Here is a 14,519-nt window from a genome sequence, read left to right as displayed (position 1 = left end):
AAACATGTGCAAATTACTGCTGCATACAGTATAGGTGTTATAGTAAGTGGCACTTTGTTAAAAATGTAAAATGTTTCAGAGTTTTTTTTATTTTCACGAATGTATATATCAGTAATGTATGGATTAGGTTTTCATTTTTGTCCTCCCCAGTCTACTGTCCCTTTCTCTCACGTAGTTGATATGCTGTAGGTCTTTACCTACACAGACTCGAAAATGGGATTGATGAGTTGTGCGGGGTGGTGGGGGGAATGCCACTTTGCCCGTTCCCCAAATAAGTTAGTGGGTACCTTGTTCTTTTCAGAACATGCCTTTCAAGTTGCTAATAAAATAGATCAGGGGGCCCTATGAAAGCATTATCCACCTTCTGGACATGGGCGTTCACTGCTTCTTTATTTATTTATTTTGTAACAAAATAGTACTGTTTGTTCTCACATTGAATAGTGTGTATGATCCATAAATACATTGTAAAATAGATCTGTAGCATGTAACAGAGTCTGCCTTTAGAATATCCCATGAAAATCCATATTTTTGTTGTTAGCACTGTTAAGAACATTTACATCTTTAATCTTCTTGCCAGTTTTTAAATTGAACTTTTTTGCCTACAGAAGCAAGTGTACAGCATTATCACAGTATTACAGCTTGTTTAAAAATACATACAGCACCAGCTAATGATAATTGCAAGCAAGCTATATACTTGAGCAGGGTTTTTGTTTGCATTTTTTACATATTTTCTACATTTTAAAACAGCTACTTATACTGATGTTATATCCAACACTTTGTTAGAAAATATTACTTACATATGTTACCCACAATAGAGTCGGCATCTTTTGCATGACATAACATTACAGGCGTCAAAAATAGAAACACACCATTGTAAGCCTGGTTAAAAATAATTGCAAGCTTTAAAAAAGTGTGTTCAGCTTGCATGCTCCTTAATAAGTCTGGGCCCATCATGTGAGGTGCTGAGTGCCCTCAATTCCCATAGAAGTAAAGTGCCATCAGAACTTTGCAGCACTGGACCCTAAACAAAATAAATTGAATGATTATCAACATACAGTCTGCTAGCAAACATAGGGCTCAATCCTGCAAGCCCTCTGTGCATGGAACTCTTCTTGAAGTCTTTGTGAGTTCTGCCCCAGAAGGCTTTCAGGACTGGGTAGTAATTGGATAAAATCCTGTGGACCTTACTCAAATAAAGCTCCCATTAACTTCTCAAATTTTGAGCCGGATCATCTGCTAATGCAAATCATCATCGCTCTATCAACTCCCGTCAGCTATGTTGATTGGAACGAGCTGAGACTCTGGCCCTTTGACTGCCATGGGAATTTTGATAGAGTAAGGACAGCAGGGTTTGACATACTGTTTTTTAATAAATAAAATGCAGATTAAAATACATGGTTGCATTGGTTTTACTTTGCACAAATGAGACAACTGAATATTTTTGACTTATAATAAAGCTGTTGGAAATTTCCAAACCATTAATAATTCTTACAAATTAGGTAAAACCAGGATATATTTAGGTGGATATTTCAATATGTAACTTCCAATAGTTAGTTATTTTTCACTTTCAGGTGAAACTGGGATGAAGGGATTTAAGACCATTAGGAACTGCCTGTCTGATTTTCAGGTAATGCAGGAATATTTCATGTTCGATTGATTTCTTTTATGAAACAAGTCCTGACATGCTTTGGAACATGCTCTTTTCATGGTCTCGCTGATATTCCTCTTGCGCTTTCTGCAGTCTTTTACCCCTCAGTTGCCACTTGTGGAAACAGTAGGTCACTAGGGATGTCATTATCAAAGAGAAAATAATGATCAGCACTATTGTCAGTGCAACCGTGGATGAGAGGGACCCTTCTAGCTGTTTAGTTTCAGTATCTCCTGTTGCATTCAGCTTAGCAAAGTTTTCATATTCTGTCAAAGCCAAAAGTGCAGGTACAGGAGTTTCATTGAACTTGGGCCTCATTGGGATTCAGTAGTTGCCCTCACTCACTCAAATTTCTGAAAAAACATGAACTAGGATTCCCACATAGCCCACGTTGTCCACAAGAAATTTTTTTCTCAGCTTCTCAAGGCATAGATGGGGCTCAGAAGTATTGTTTGTTTATGAAGCCATGCAGCTTATAAGGAAGAGGATGTGTCAGAAAGTTAACAATGCATGTTATCTATATCCAAACAGTGTATAAGTCAGAAACTGGTGCTCACTGTCATCTCTGTCAGAAGAAAAAGCTGTTGATCTCACTGCCAGTTTTTGAATCTTTGTTTTCTTGAATGGATAATTGGAGAAAATCAAATCAATTTTCCTGTAACATTGTGGTGTCAGGGCTCCTCCTCAGGCTTAAAGGAAAAATAAGCGCTACAATGAGCACAGTTTACATCTTATGAATTTGCTTCACAATGAGTGTTTTCTTTCCCCCGAAGTATTCCCCAAAGAGAATAAAATCCAAGGCAGATTTTTTGCTGAGAGGCGGACTTGGTTTTTCTAACATTGTAGTTTCTAACAAAATCAGTTACAGAAAAAAATCTTTCATTCTAATGAAGGCCTTTCTTTCCTCTTCTTTAATATTTGTTCTCACATTCACCTTGTCTGGAAGAGATTTTATTTTTTGTTCTTTTTAAACTGGAAATTCAGAGATGTCATCACTGATTGCAAAGCTGGGGTCTGGAAAAATTACCTAGGTTAAGAATGACATAGGGTTAGATAAGAGTTTTGCTCTCGTCAGCTGTCACCTGAGCTAAACGCTAGAATCTTAAAGACTTGATTTTGTATACTGTGATATAACTTAAAACCACAAGAATTGTTTTATTTCTGTTTGCCATGAATATTGGCATAGAGCCCAGTCCTGCAAAAATTTAATCATGCGAGCAGTTCCATTGAAGTCAAAAGGGGCAAGTCTAGTGAAGGACAACTGGTGTGAGGAAGGGTTTGCAGGATCAGAACCTCACTGTGCTTCAGATGTCATTCTGAAGTTCAGTTTAAAGTCAGGAGGGACCATACTCTGCTGTCCTGACTCTGGCAGAACTGCCATTGAGGTCATTTCTTTCTCCCTCCAGTCAGGATAGCAGGATTTGGTCCCATAAGATTTTCTTTTGGGAAGGAGAGTGATGAACATTTTTAGAGCTATTTATTTGAAATAACAGATTGCTTCAAGCCCCCTCCATCTGACTTCCAAGTGCTTCAAGGCCAAAATTAGGTCTTGGAGATGTTGCATCACAAGCATTTGTTCTAAGATTCTCCATATAACAAGATGCAGTTGTAACAGATCCTGCTTCTGGAAATCTGTGGCTCACCCCACTCAGGCTAGCAGAGAACTGATGGTCTGCTTTACTAATTAACAGCACTTCTAAGCCATTCTTGACTGTAATAAAGACTGTTTACTATAGATTAGCATTCTATTGATGTTATAAGATGTAAATGAGCAGTTCTTGCCAGTTAGAAACAATATGTTCACAGAGTGAAAAATAAATGTCTATTTTAAAGAAAGTTTAAAAGCCAGCATTTAGTTTAGCTTAGGACAATAAAAAACTTGTTGGTAAAGCTGATTGCAAGTTTATTGCATATAAGAAAACTATAGGTGGGGAACACCTAGCTTCTTTAATGAGTAAGTCTACTGGTTGCACTGTTCAGAAAGGCTATCTCAGGAGGTTTTGAGCAACAATGTTATTATAATGCTATCCAGCTCCACAAACAGCACCATTGTCAAGCAGCCGAAGGCAGGAAACTGGGATGAAGGGATTTAAGACCATTAGGAACTGCCTGTCTGATTTTCAGTGTTGCTGTAAGCCCACCACCCACTCTGAAGTCCATGGGCATGGAGTATGCTCAGTGCCTCTGAAAAATTAGGTCTTGTCATACCTTACCCAGCCAATCATCCATCTAACATAGTATCCCCTCTCTAACCGGCTTTTACCAGATACGTCAGAAAAAGATGTAAAATCTTCATAAGACATCCAGCCAGGTGTACAATACTATAATGTGAAGATGAGTGGGGATTCTTCCTGGCTCCATTTGACAATCAGTGAAGGTGGCCATGTTTTCAGAATCAAAATTGGGGTGGTTTTATGTCAAGATATTTTAGGACTGTGAAATAGAGCTCTGAATTCTTGCTCCTTTCTTTGGTTGAAAAGTAACAATGGTCTTGTGGTTAAGGGGAAGTTCTATGGCCTATATTAAGGATGTGGTCAGACTAGATGATGACAATGGTCCCTTCCGGACTTAGAATCTGTTTATCTGTAAGGCAACTGGATTGACAATCAGAATCAGGAGGTCTCAGCGTTCAGTTCCTAGCTCTGACACAGTTTCCCTGTGTGATTTTGGGCAAATTACGTATAAGAAAACAACAGTGATAAATAATAATCTGCTTCACCTGCAGCAGTGGAGTAGCTCAAAGAAAAGCTTTTCTTTGCCTCTTCCCCCTGCACATCTCTATCCATTGCTGCCCTCCCATTCATGCTTCTGGCAACCATAGAGAGGAGGGAAGTGAGAGACAAAGGGACCACAGGGTAACCCCTCCTTCCCAGCCGGAGCAGAGCTTTTGCACTGCCTAGACTGGAACGTCAACTCATCAGACACAAACTGCAGTGTTGTCATCTGACATGTCATGACAAGAATTGACCCTGAACACTGGTTGAAGCAAAGCCAATACTCCTTATATGAAGAGTTTGACATGTTAAAAAAATGTATAGCAGTAAAACTAGCTCTGGAACAAACACCTAGTAATTATAAAAACCTGCAGGAAATACCCTTTCACACAATGTTTAATTAGACTGCGGAACTCAGAGCCACAGCATGCTGAGACCAAGGATGTAGCAGGATTCAAAAAAAGATTGGACACTTTCATGGATAACAAGAATATCCAAAGTTATAAAAAGTTAATGCTGAAAAACAATGTTGGAAGGAACATAAAATGTCACGTTTCAAGGTTTAAGCCAATCTCAAACTTTAAGAGAGCAGGAGGAGACCTTCATAGAATACCAGATTAGCCCCCTTCAGACTGCAAGGTTTCTCGTACCTTCTTCTGAAACACGTGGTGCTGGACATTGTCAGAGACTGGACTAGATGGACCACGGGTCTGATCCAGTCTGGTAGTTCCTATGTCCCTATTAATGTTTTGACTGATGAAATTAAAGCACAAGATATTTCAGGGATCCCTGCAGACACTGGGACAACATGTGAAAAATCAGAATTGTTCCAGGATGTATTTTACAATCAGTTTATGTTCAAAACATGAGTATTGGTAGCTCTGGACTTTTATTTTAGCTCATACTTTTATTATTATTATTATTTTATTTTATTATTCATCAAAGTGTTTAATCCTTTTTTAAATATAAAAGAACCTCAAAACCTCCTCCAACTGAGGCAATATCATCGTTTTTCTTATTCAGTCTGTATTTTAAAAGTACAAACTATACTGTGTTGTTAATCTGTAATTCTCATCAGTCTTTTAAGCAAAATGGAGTACTTTAAAAGTAGTGACCTTCAAAGATCCCAATCTCCACTTAGCAATTAATCTGTGTTCATATGATCTGTTCTTTTGAGCAGAAGGGTAGCAGTTAAAATTTCCAACCACCTGTAGTATTTTGTGAAAACTGTTGGAGACTCTTGGAAGGTGAATACATTTTCTGCATGGTGAATGTATAAAAGAAGAAAGAAATCCTAGCATCTGCTTCTATTGAAGTAACTCATATTTTTGCACCTGAAACCTCTGGTGACAGGATGGGGCCCTTAGTGCTATGTTTAAATTTAGCCCAGGGCTTTTAGGGTGCCTTTAAATCAGCATATTAGCCACACACAAAAAAGTACACATTTCAGATTGTGAGTGTAAGGTCAACTGCTCTTCCCACTGAAATGTAAAAGTCAACAGCCTCTCATGGGAAAACTTCCCTTTTAAAAACCATTTAGTAGGATCTATGCCCTTTTTTAATACCTAATTTCATTCGCACAGCCATTTAGGACCAGAAACAGCCATGGGCCCTTAATATGTAGGCGAGTTCTGCTGTATTTATCATATACACTGCTAAACTGTTCCTCAGACGTTCTTGTCAACTGCTGGAAATGGCCCACCTTGATTATCACTCCAAAAGGTTCTCCCTTCCACCCCCCCCCCCCCGCCCCCTTGCTGGTAATAGCTCACCTTAAGTGATCACTCTGGTTACAGTGTGTATGATAACACCCATTGTTTCATGTTCTCTATGTATATAAATCTCCCCACTGTATTTTCCACTGAATGCATCTGATGAAGTGAGCTGTAGCTCACGAAAGCTTATGCTCAAATAAATTTGTTAGTCTCTAAGGTGCCAGAAGTTCTCCTTTTCTTTTTGCTGCTAAACTTGTACCAGAGGAGAGGAATAAACACTTCCAAGTGGAGAGTTTGCCTGCCCCTGCTGGTTTCTCACCACCTGAACTTTTTAGAATTTAAGACTCAGGGTGAAATTCTGGCTCCATTGAAATCAGTGAGAGTTTTCAAGCAAGGAGCGGTAGTTAATTACAGTGTAAATGGGGAAAAAAGACAAAGGCAGATTTGTTTCTAAATTAAATGGTTTTCAGAGGGTTTTTTTTTTTACTAGTTATCAATGCATCTTTTGAATGACAAAAGAATCTTTAATGTGGAACATATATTAAAAGCTAAAGTATTTCATAGTAAAAGCTCAAACAAAACAAGAATGTCCCTCCTTGAAGTTGACCCTCAGGAATAAAAATGTAAATGTATTTGGTTCATTCTGAATACTGGGCAACAAATTATTTCTTATGTTGTTCGGTTGTTTTCATGTATCAGTGAAATGTCTTTGGTGTCTCTTGCTTAAGCATTGCTGGAGTTCACTTTCGTAGAGATCTAATACCCCAATAATGTGTACACCTAAATTCCATTAACGTTTAACAAGTATATTGAGCACATTACAATGGAGTGAATAAAACCTGTTAATTTTAAGGTGACAGAATGTCTTGCACTAAGGATGTATAAGGTGGCTCAGATTGTTGATCACAAACAAAAGAGTATGCTATTGATACAATATGTAACACAGTTTAGAGTCAGATTCTGCCACCCTTGCTCATGTTGAGTAGCATCTTCTTATTCTGAGCTATGATACTACTCACTTTGAGTTAGGGAAGCAGAACTGGATTTTAAGATCCTTAGTGCAGGGATTGTCTTTTCTTGTGTGTTGGCCTCTAATAATTTTATTTGATTGAACAAATATACATTCCTGAAGTGTGTTCTCTGTACTTCTAAATGGAATTCTCCAATAGGGAGCCTGCAGGTGGATTTTGAATTTTCTTCCAGTTTTGGGGGAGAGAGGAAGAATGGAATGTTTGATTATAGTTTGCATGAAAAGCATTCTTGGTCCTCCCCTACCTTGCCCTCTCCCCAAATAAAAGAGAGCCTCAGACAAAGATAAATTCAGATTAGCTGAATCTGATAACATGATTTATAACTGGAAACAAGATAACTTTGTTTAAAGTTAATCAGCAGCTTTGTGACTTCATGTAGGAAGTTGTCTGCCCTGTATGTGAGAGCAGAATATGGCCTACTCTATTTATCACTGTGCGTTTTAATAATAAACTAACAATTTGCATTTGACTCATTTGCAGAATCCTTTAAAATTAAACACTGAATGGGAGACAGAGCTTACCTCATGTTTTTTTCCTATTTCCTTTTTGTATAACTAGGTTTCGCCCATCTTTATTGCAGTTAAATTAGGAAGGGCTGAATACTGTGAGGTTCTGATGACCTTTATCTCCATTGGAAGGATTGGGCCCAGAATTTTCAGGTTAGGTATGAGAAATGTTAATGAGTCTATTAATATATACTGTGCATTTTTGTAATTGATCCAGATCTTCCTTGTCTGAATTTCAAATTGTATCAGTTGAATAGGAATGAATTAGAGGGTCTTATAAATCACCAACAAATGTGAGAAGTGGTGTCATCCACTAGTGGCCAAAAGATCTTCTCTAAGGCTGTTGGGGTGGGCTATAATTCTACTCCAGTGAAATCAGAGGCAAAATTCACTTTGGTTTCAGTACAAGCAAGATGTCTGGCCGCTGAGTTGTAACATACACATCCTCCATTTTTAAATAAAATAGTATTACCTCTAGCAGTTGTAGCATCTTAAATATGTATTTGGGGATTTTTGTATATCTAGTTACAGGGTGTCATTCTTCCTTCAGATACCTTGTAAATTTTCCTGCTGCCTTTTGAATGGTATATTGTGTTTTATTGTATTATGAAATAGTGTTCCTGGTTTTTCTGTACTCACATCTGTTTGATGTAGGGATATTTGTAGTAAATATATCCATCATGATGTGAGCCAGATATGTAAATGTTACCTTTTATTCCTTCAAAGCCTGTGTGGCAAGACAATGAATAATACACTCCTATGCAAAACAGCAGCTGAAAACCAGAGAGAGAACAAATAAGGAGCAGGGAAAGACTTCAAGAAGCAAGTAATATGAGGTTTCTGGGTGGCGACTGAATTTTGTTTGTACAAGGGATTTTTCATAGTCTCCGGCATAGGACCAATGGCCATATTTTTAAAGGTAATTAGGCACCCTACGATGCAGATAGGCACTTTAGTGGTATTTTCAAAAGTACCTACAGTGCCCAGGCACTTCTGAAAATCCCACTAGGTGCCTGCCTGCATCTTTAGGCACCTAAATACCTTTGTAAAACTGGCCCTCCGTTCCTGAACATGCGAAGAGCTGAGGAACCTGAACTCCCACTGATGTCACAGGGAGCTGACAGTGGTTCTTACATCACAGGAGGTGCTGGACGCCTTTTAAGATCAGGACTTAAAAGTAAACTTGGGGATATTACAGAGCAGAAGCCTCATCAAGGCATGCTTGTGATGTCACTAAGTGTAGGAATGAACACCTGATCAGTTTAGTTGAGAAGTCCAGAAATACCACGCACTTTTATTTTAACCTTCCTGATCTTGTGTCCCAAAGCAAAGCCACAACCTGTGCTACACCAGACTTACATTTATGCACACACCCCTCCCAAAAAGAACATTTTGCATAAAAAAGCCCTTTGCTGTTATGTCCTGGGACATAACAGGACACTTAGATGAAGATTTAAGCAAGTCAATTAGTTCTTTAATTAAAATTCCAGCCCTGATCTCTTAGCATACTTTACCCTATTTTTATCTTAATGAGAGAGAGAACTCAGCTTTTAACAGTTTTCAGTCTGGTGACTCCTGTTTAGCTTCATTAAACTGTATTCTGAAATATGACTTTGCTTTTCTAGCTGCTTTAATAGTTATGTTTTGTGGAAGGAGAATGTTTATTTCCTTTCTCTTTCTCTGTGTTGTTGTCTTCTCCACTGCAAAACAAGGCTGCAGTCTTTAGTGTTGCTCATAATACTCTTTTGAGCATTGGTGTGAGATTCATGAACTCAACTGAAGACCCAGTCTGTTCCTATAGACACCAACTCTAGTGAGACTAATTTCTCCAAGAAAACACTATAGTATGTTCAGGTAGCTTTTAGGGACAGATTTAAATTGACAAAAGCAAGTTACTTCAGAGCTGAAACTGACACTGTCCTTAAGAACATAAAAATGGCCAGTGGTCCATCCAGCCTAGTAGCCTGTATTTGACAATGGCCAGTTCCAGATGTTTCAGAGGGAATGAACAGAACAGGACAATTTAGACTGAAGCATCCCCTGTCATCCAATCTGAGCTTCTGGCAATGGGAGGTTTAAGAACACCCGAAGCATGGGGTTGCATCCCTGACCATCTTGGCTAATGGACATAGATGGACCTATCCTCCCTGAACATATCTAATTATATTTTGAAGCCAGTTATACTTTTGGCCTTCATACCATTCCATGACAGCAAGTTTCACAGGTTGATTATGCATTGTATGAAGTAGTACTTCTTTTTGTTTGTTTCAAATCTGCTACCAATTGATTTCATTGGATGACCCCTAGTTCTTGTGTTATGTGATGGGGTACATAATACTTCCCTGTTCATTTTCTCCACACTGTTCATGATTTTATAGACCTCTGTCTTATCTGTCCTTCCTTGTCTCTTTTCTAAGCTGAACAGACCCAGTCTTTTTGATCTCTCCTGGTACTGAAGCTGTTCCATACCTTTAATCATTTTTGTTGCCCTTCTCTGTACCTTTTCCAAGTCTAATCTCCTTTTGGAATTCCAATTCTAATGTTCTTGATAGCTCAGTGAGCTGAATTCTGAGATGTTAAGCGCACACAATACCCAATGATTTAGATTTAGTGCAGCACTATTCAGCATGTGGTCTCTTTTGCCTATATATGGCAGAAGTTGCTAATATGTGTTTTTATGCACCATATTTGCTGCTCATCTTAGGCAAAATAGAACACGTTAAGGATTGCTGAATTTCCAGTAAACCAGTTTTTCTGGTTTATATAAAACTCTTAAGGATTCATTTCTGATTTTTAAATTTTTTTTATTTTAAACTAGCTAATCCCAAAGTACAGGAAAGTTGAAGCAACAGACCTATTTTATTGTTTTGTGTTTCACCTATTCTTGACATTCATATTTATCTCATTGACCTTAATGGTTTCTTCTCAGCTGTGGTGGTCTAACATGTACAGTGTGCAGCTATGACTTAATACACATCAGTGTCTTCTTAGGCATGATTACTATCTTTCATGCACTGCATATTTGTCTGGATTAATGTCCAAATCAGTGCTGTTCCAGTTATACATGTGCAACACTTATTTTAACTTCAGTGTGTATGTTGGGGTGAAAGGGTGGCTGATAGTCTTAACCTCTGAGAAACCTGTTTGCCAATATTTTACAGTGCAGTTGTGAACCTATAGGATTAGATGATGATAATGGTTGTGTTGAATAACCCTTACCTATAGCAGCACATCTGGGCTGTAATGCAGAGTTTTAGCCACTATCATAGGGTATTGTTCCTTTTAGGTGTCCACATTCAGTGTATTTAAAATACAAGGTAGGAAACCAGTATATGGAGAACTATGTTGTATTGTAATGTTATTCTCTGAGCATTTGAACAGGTGTGTTCCTTTAACCTATGCAGTTGGAAGCAGGCTTCAGTGCATTGTTAAAATTGTTTTGATATTTCTGGTCTTAAAACTACATACAATATATTTCCCCTAAAGGATGGATCTTTCAGATAAGCCACAATTTGTTTTCCCTGTCAGAAAAATAGTCTTACATAATCAGATCCAAAATGTCCCTCACACAACCAGGCGCATCCTTTCTTCCTTTTTGGACAACTTTTTTCTTCTTTTAGTTCCACATTTTTGTCCTTCCATACCTGATTCCAACACTGATTCCCACCTCTCTCATCTTTCAAAATCAGGGGGAATTATCAAGCAGCCTAGGAGATCTATAAATGGTCTAGATTTGTATGATACATTATTCTATGAAAACACAATTCTGAATTCAAAACCGACCTTAATGTCTCTCCGAACTGGCACATCCAATGCTTAAAATCTCAGTGAATGGATGCTAAATATTTTAAAGATCAGTTGTCCCAATGCTTCATCTTACATCTCTCAGAGTCAGAGCAAATGCTCACCAGCCCAGATCCAAGTGGATTGTTTTAGTCAACCTGTAAATTGCGGAATGGATTAAAAACCTGAGAGCTGCTTGGAACTGAATTTTTTTTTAAACCGGAAGCAGAATCCTCAGAAAATAAATTAAAATCTCAAAACCTTCATTGCCCTTTCCATTAACTTCTGATTTTCTTTGCAGATTCGGGAAGGTTCTGGTTCAGAGTTAATGGATTGGTTGTAAAAGGGAAATGAATGAATGAGTCTCTCTTCTCCCCCACCCTTCCCTTTTTTCCTTTACCATGCTCATGATAAATATAATTATAGATGGGATGTTTCCATGGATTTTAGATGAAAATGAGAAACGGCAAGACTGAAACTCCTACAGGGATAATATTTTTTGAAGTTGCCAAAGAGCAGAAGATAATGTTGTGAACATTCAATTGCTCATATAACTCATTTAGAAAAGAAAGACTCTTTCACATACCAGCCAGTGTGCCTGTTCTGGATGAATAGATCTGGCATAACACTGTAATGTATTCAGCACTGTGGGAATTGCACCTTCCAAGATGTACAAGAAAAATAACAAGTTGGGGGGAAGAAGTGGAGCGGGGACAGTGATGGATGGTATTTTGGATGTATATGCAGAGTATCTGTGGATTTCTGGAAGGAGATCATATTTCTCCCCCCCCTCCCCCAACTCCCATCCGTGGGCTGAGTGTTGTCTGGATCCCTAACAATAAAGGGTGATAGAGGAGGAAAAGCATCAAGCCTCCTGTTTCCCCCACCCGCACTTTACTTCTGTTTTAATCTCCTTTTGGGGATAGAAGGACTGAGGTGCAGTGGAGTTGGGCTGGGTCTGAGCTGAGGCTGAAGAGCAATGCAGTGAAGGAGAGGGAGGCAGACTTTCCTTTCACATTCTGGATATTCTAGTGGGGGCTGACTTTGCCTTTAACTTGAAAGAGCACAGTCAGAGAACTGAGAAGTTATATGAACTGCATTACAAATCAGTGGGCATGACATATATTAGTGTGTGTTACATGTTACATGTATGGGTGTAGGCGTGTGAAAGGAGGGTTACATGTTATAGGTATGTGCGGAAGAGAAGGTATGGTGTGTGTGTGTAAGGGTGGGCTACATGTTACATGTGTCTGTGTGTGGAAGAAGGGTGCATGTTCCATGTGTGGAAGGGGGTTCCTGATGAGTGCATGTGTGTGGAAGGGGTGGGGGAACAATTACCTGTGTGGGAGGGGTAGGGTGCCTGTTATATGTATGTAAAGAAGGGGCGTGTGCATGGCATGTATGTGTGAAAGGGGTGCATGTTATCTGTGAATGAGCAAGGGACTCTGTGTGTGTGTGTATGTGGGTGGGGTGCATAGTGTGTGTGGGGGGGGAAGGGACTGCACGTTACATGTGTGTGAATGCATCACGTATGTTTATATAGAGTTGGGTCACATAAAAGGCGTCCACTAAACCGCTCAAAGTGCAGCAAACCGCCACGGTTGCCTCGTAGCTTAGCCATCATCGGCAGTGTTTTGTCTCTCCAAGTCAGGGCAGGGCTGTGCCGTGCCGCTCTGGAGCTGTCCAGCTGCTGAATTTCGCTCCAGCCGGTTTTATGCAAAGAGGCGACGGCTTGCGGTAGCTGACTAAAGCAAAATGCAACACTGCAACTCCCTGCCCGCCGCTCGCTTTGCGATGCGGCCGCCTGCCCCTCCGGACTAAAGGCACGGCTGGGGCGTGCATTGTTCAGCGCTCCGATCGCCTCTCGCTTCCCCCTTCGTCCATCCCCGGGTGGTCACAAAACCAGCTCCTGAGACAGGTTTCCCGGGCAAAGGCCACCCCTGCCCTCTGCCCGGTTTGCACAACAAGGGGTTGGAACGTGTTTAAAAAGAACCCAAAACACTCCCCGCTGAACCCGCCGCGCCGCCCGGGGGGAACAACTGGATTCCTCGGAACCGTGCAGCACTTACCTTGCCCGGCCCCATCTTTCTCAGCAGCCGGGGCGGCTTTGGAGAGGGAGGGTTGCCAGGGGCTGTGGGGCTGGCAAAACGGAGCCCCACGCCTGAAGCCTGCCCCAGTGCTCACTAACCATGCTCATCCGCCGCGGTCTCTCAAAGGGAGAGTGCGCGGGTGGGTCGCGCTGCAGAGCCTGCCAGGCTGGACTCGCTGCCGCCACCCCAGCAGCACTCACCGATCCCAGCCAAAATGTTCAACTTTATTGAGGAGGGAGAATGGATCACGTGAGGCGCTTCACCGAGCTGGGAGGAGCCTGGTAGTACAAAATCAGGTCACGAACATAAAAAGCCAGGACTTAGTCATAGACACAAAGATGAATCGTGTTAGCATAGTCCAGGCATATAAAGCAGGCTGAGACAAAGCCAGGAGATACTCACAGGAATTAAAAGCATCGCTGTTTTCCTCTCTTGTCTATGTCATTTATCAGGCTAATCTATTGCTCTTTTGAACAGGTGACTTTTACTCATTTAGTCAAAAATAAATTAGAATGGGAAAGAACTGTTTTCGCCTTCCAAGTGCTGTTGGCACTTGGTTTTTGTTTGTTTGTTTTACTGGCTGTTAGTTAAAGATTTTTACAGGTTTTAGTTGTTTGGTTTGTTCTATTTTGGACAGGGGTTTTTTTTAAGCAAGGACTCAAAATTATTTACCTCCTCTATCCCTTTGTCTGTATCCTGCATATTTGGAGGGTTTCCTGTATGATCTAGTCACAGATACACCCCCAAAACATATCAAAATCCCACAGGGAATAATATCATTTTTACAATGGTGTCCCTGATTCCAATTCCCAATTTACATCTGTTGATCAAACAAAAGAGAGAGGCTTGATAGCCAAGATCACACTGTCCCGTTGGCTGAAGCTCCCATTGAAGTCAACAGGAGGAGGAAGATGGTGGCCATGGGCCATTGTTCTATACAGGACACTGCAGACACTTCAATGGGAGCATAGTTAGGAAAAGAGCTATCCATCAGTTCTAAAGGATTTGTAACAGCATGATCAGACATGTCAT

General features: G+C 40.1%; 1 long non-coding RNA gene across 1 annotated transcript; it reads right to left on the bottom strand.

Moving 5' to 3' along the window:
* Nucleotides 1-371: 371 nt before the first annotated feature.
* LOC125642876 (uncharacterized) lies at nt 372-13,843 on the bottom strand. Its single transcript, XR_007358522.2, has 2 exons — nt 13,467-13,843; nt 372-2,675 (listed from the first exon to the last, which is right to left on the bottom strand). It is a non-coding gene; the product is annotated as an uncharacterized LOC125642876 (long non-coding RNA).
* Nucleotides 13,844-14,519: the final 676 nt, after the last annotated feature.

This window comes from Caretta caretta, chromosome 9 (genome assembly GCF_965140235.1).
Source record: "Caretta caretta isolate rCarCar2 chromosome 9, rCarCar1.hap1, whole genome shotgun sequence".
In the NCBI taxonomy this organism is placed as follows: domain Eukaryota; kingdom Metazoa; phylum Chordata; order Testudines; family Cheloniidae; genus Caretta; species Caretta caretta.
The sequence above is the reverse complement of the archived record's forward strand: the minus strand, read 5'-3'. Positions and strand labels throughout refer to the sequence as shown.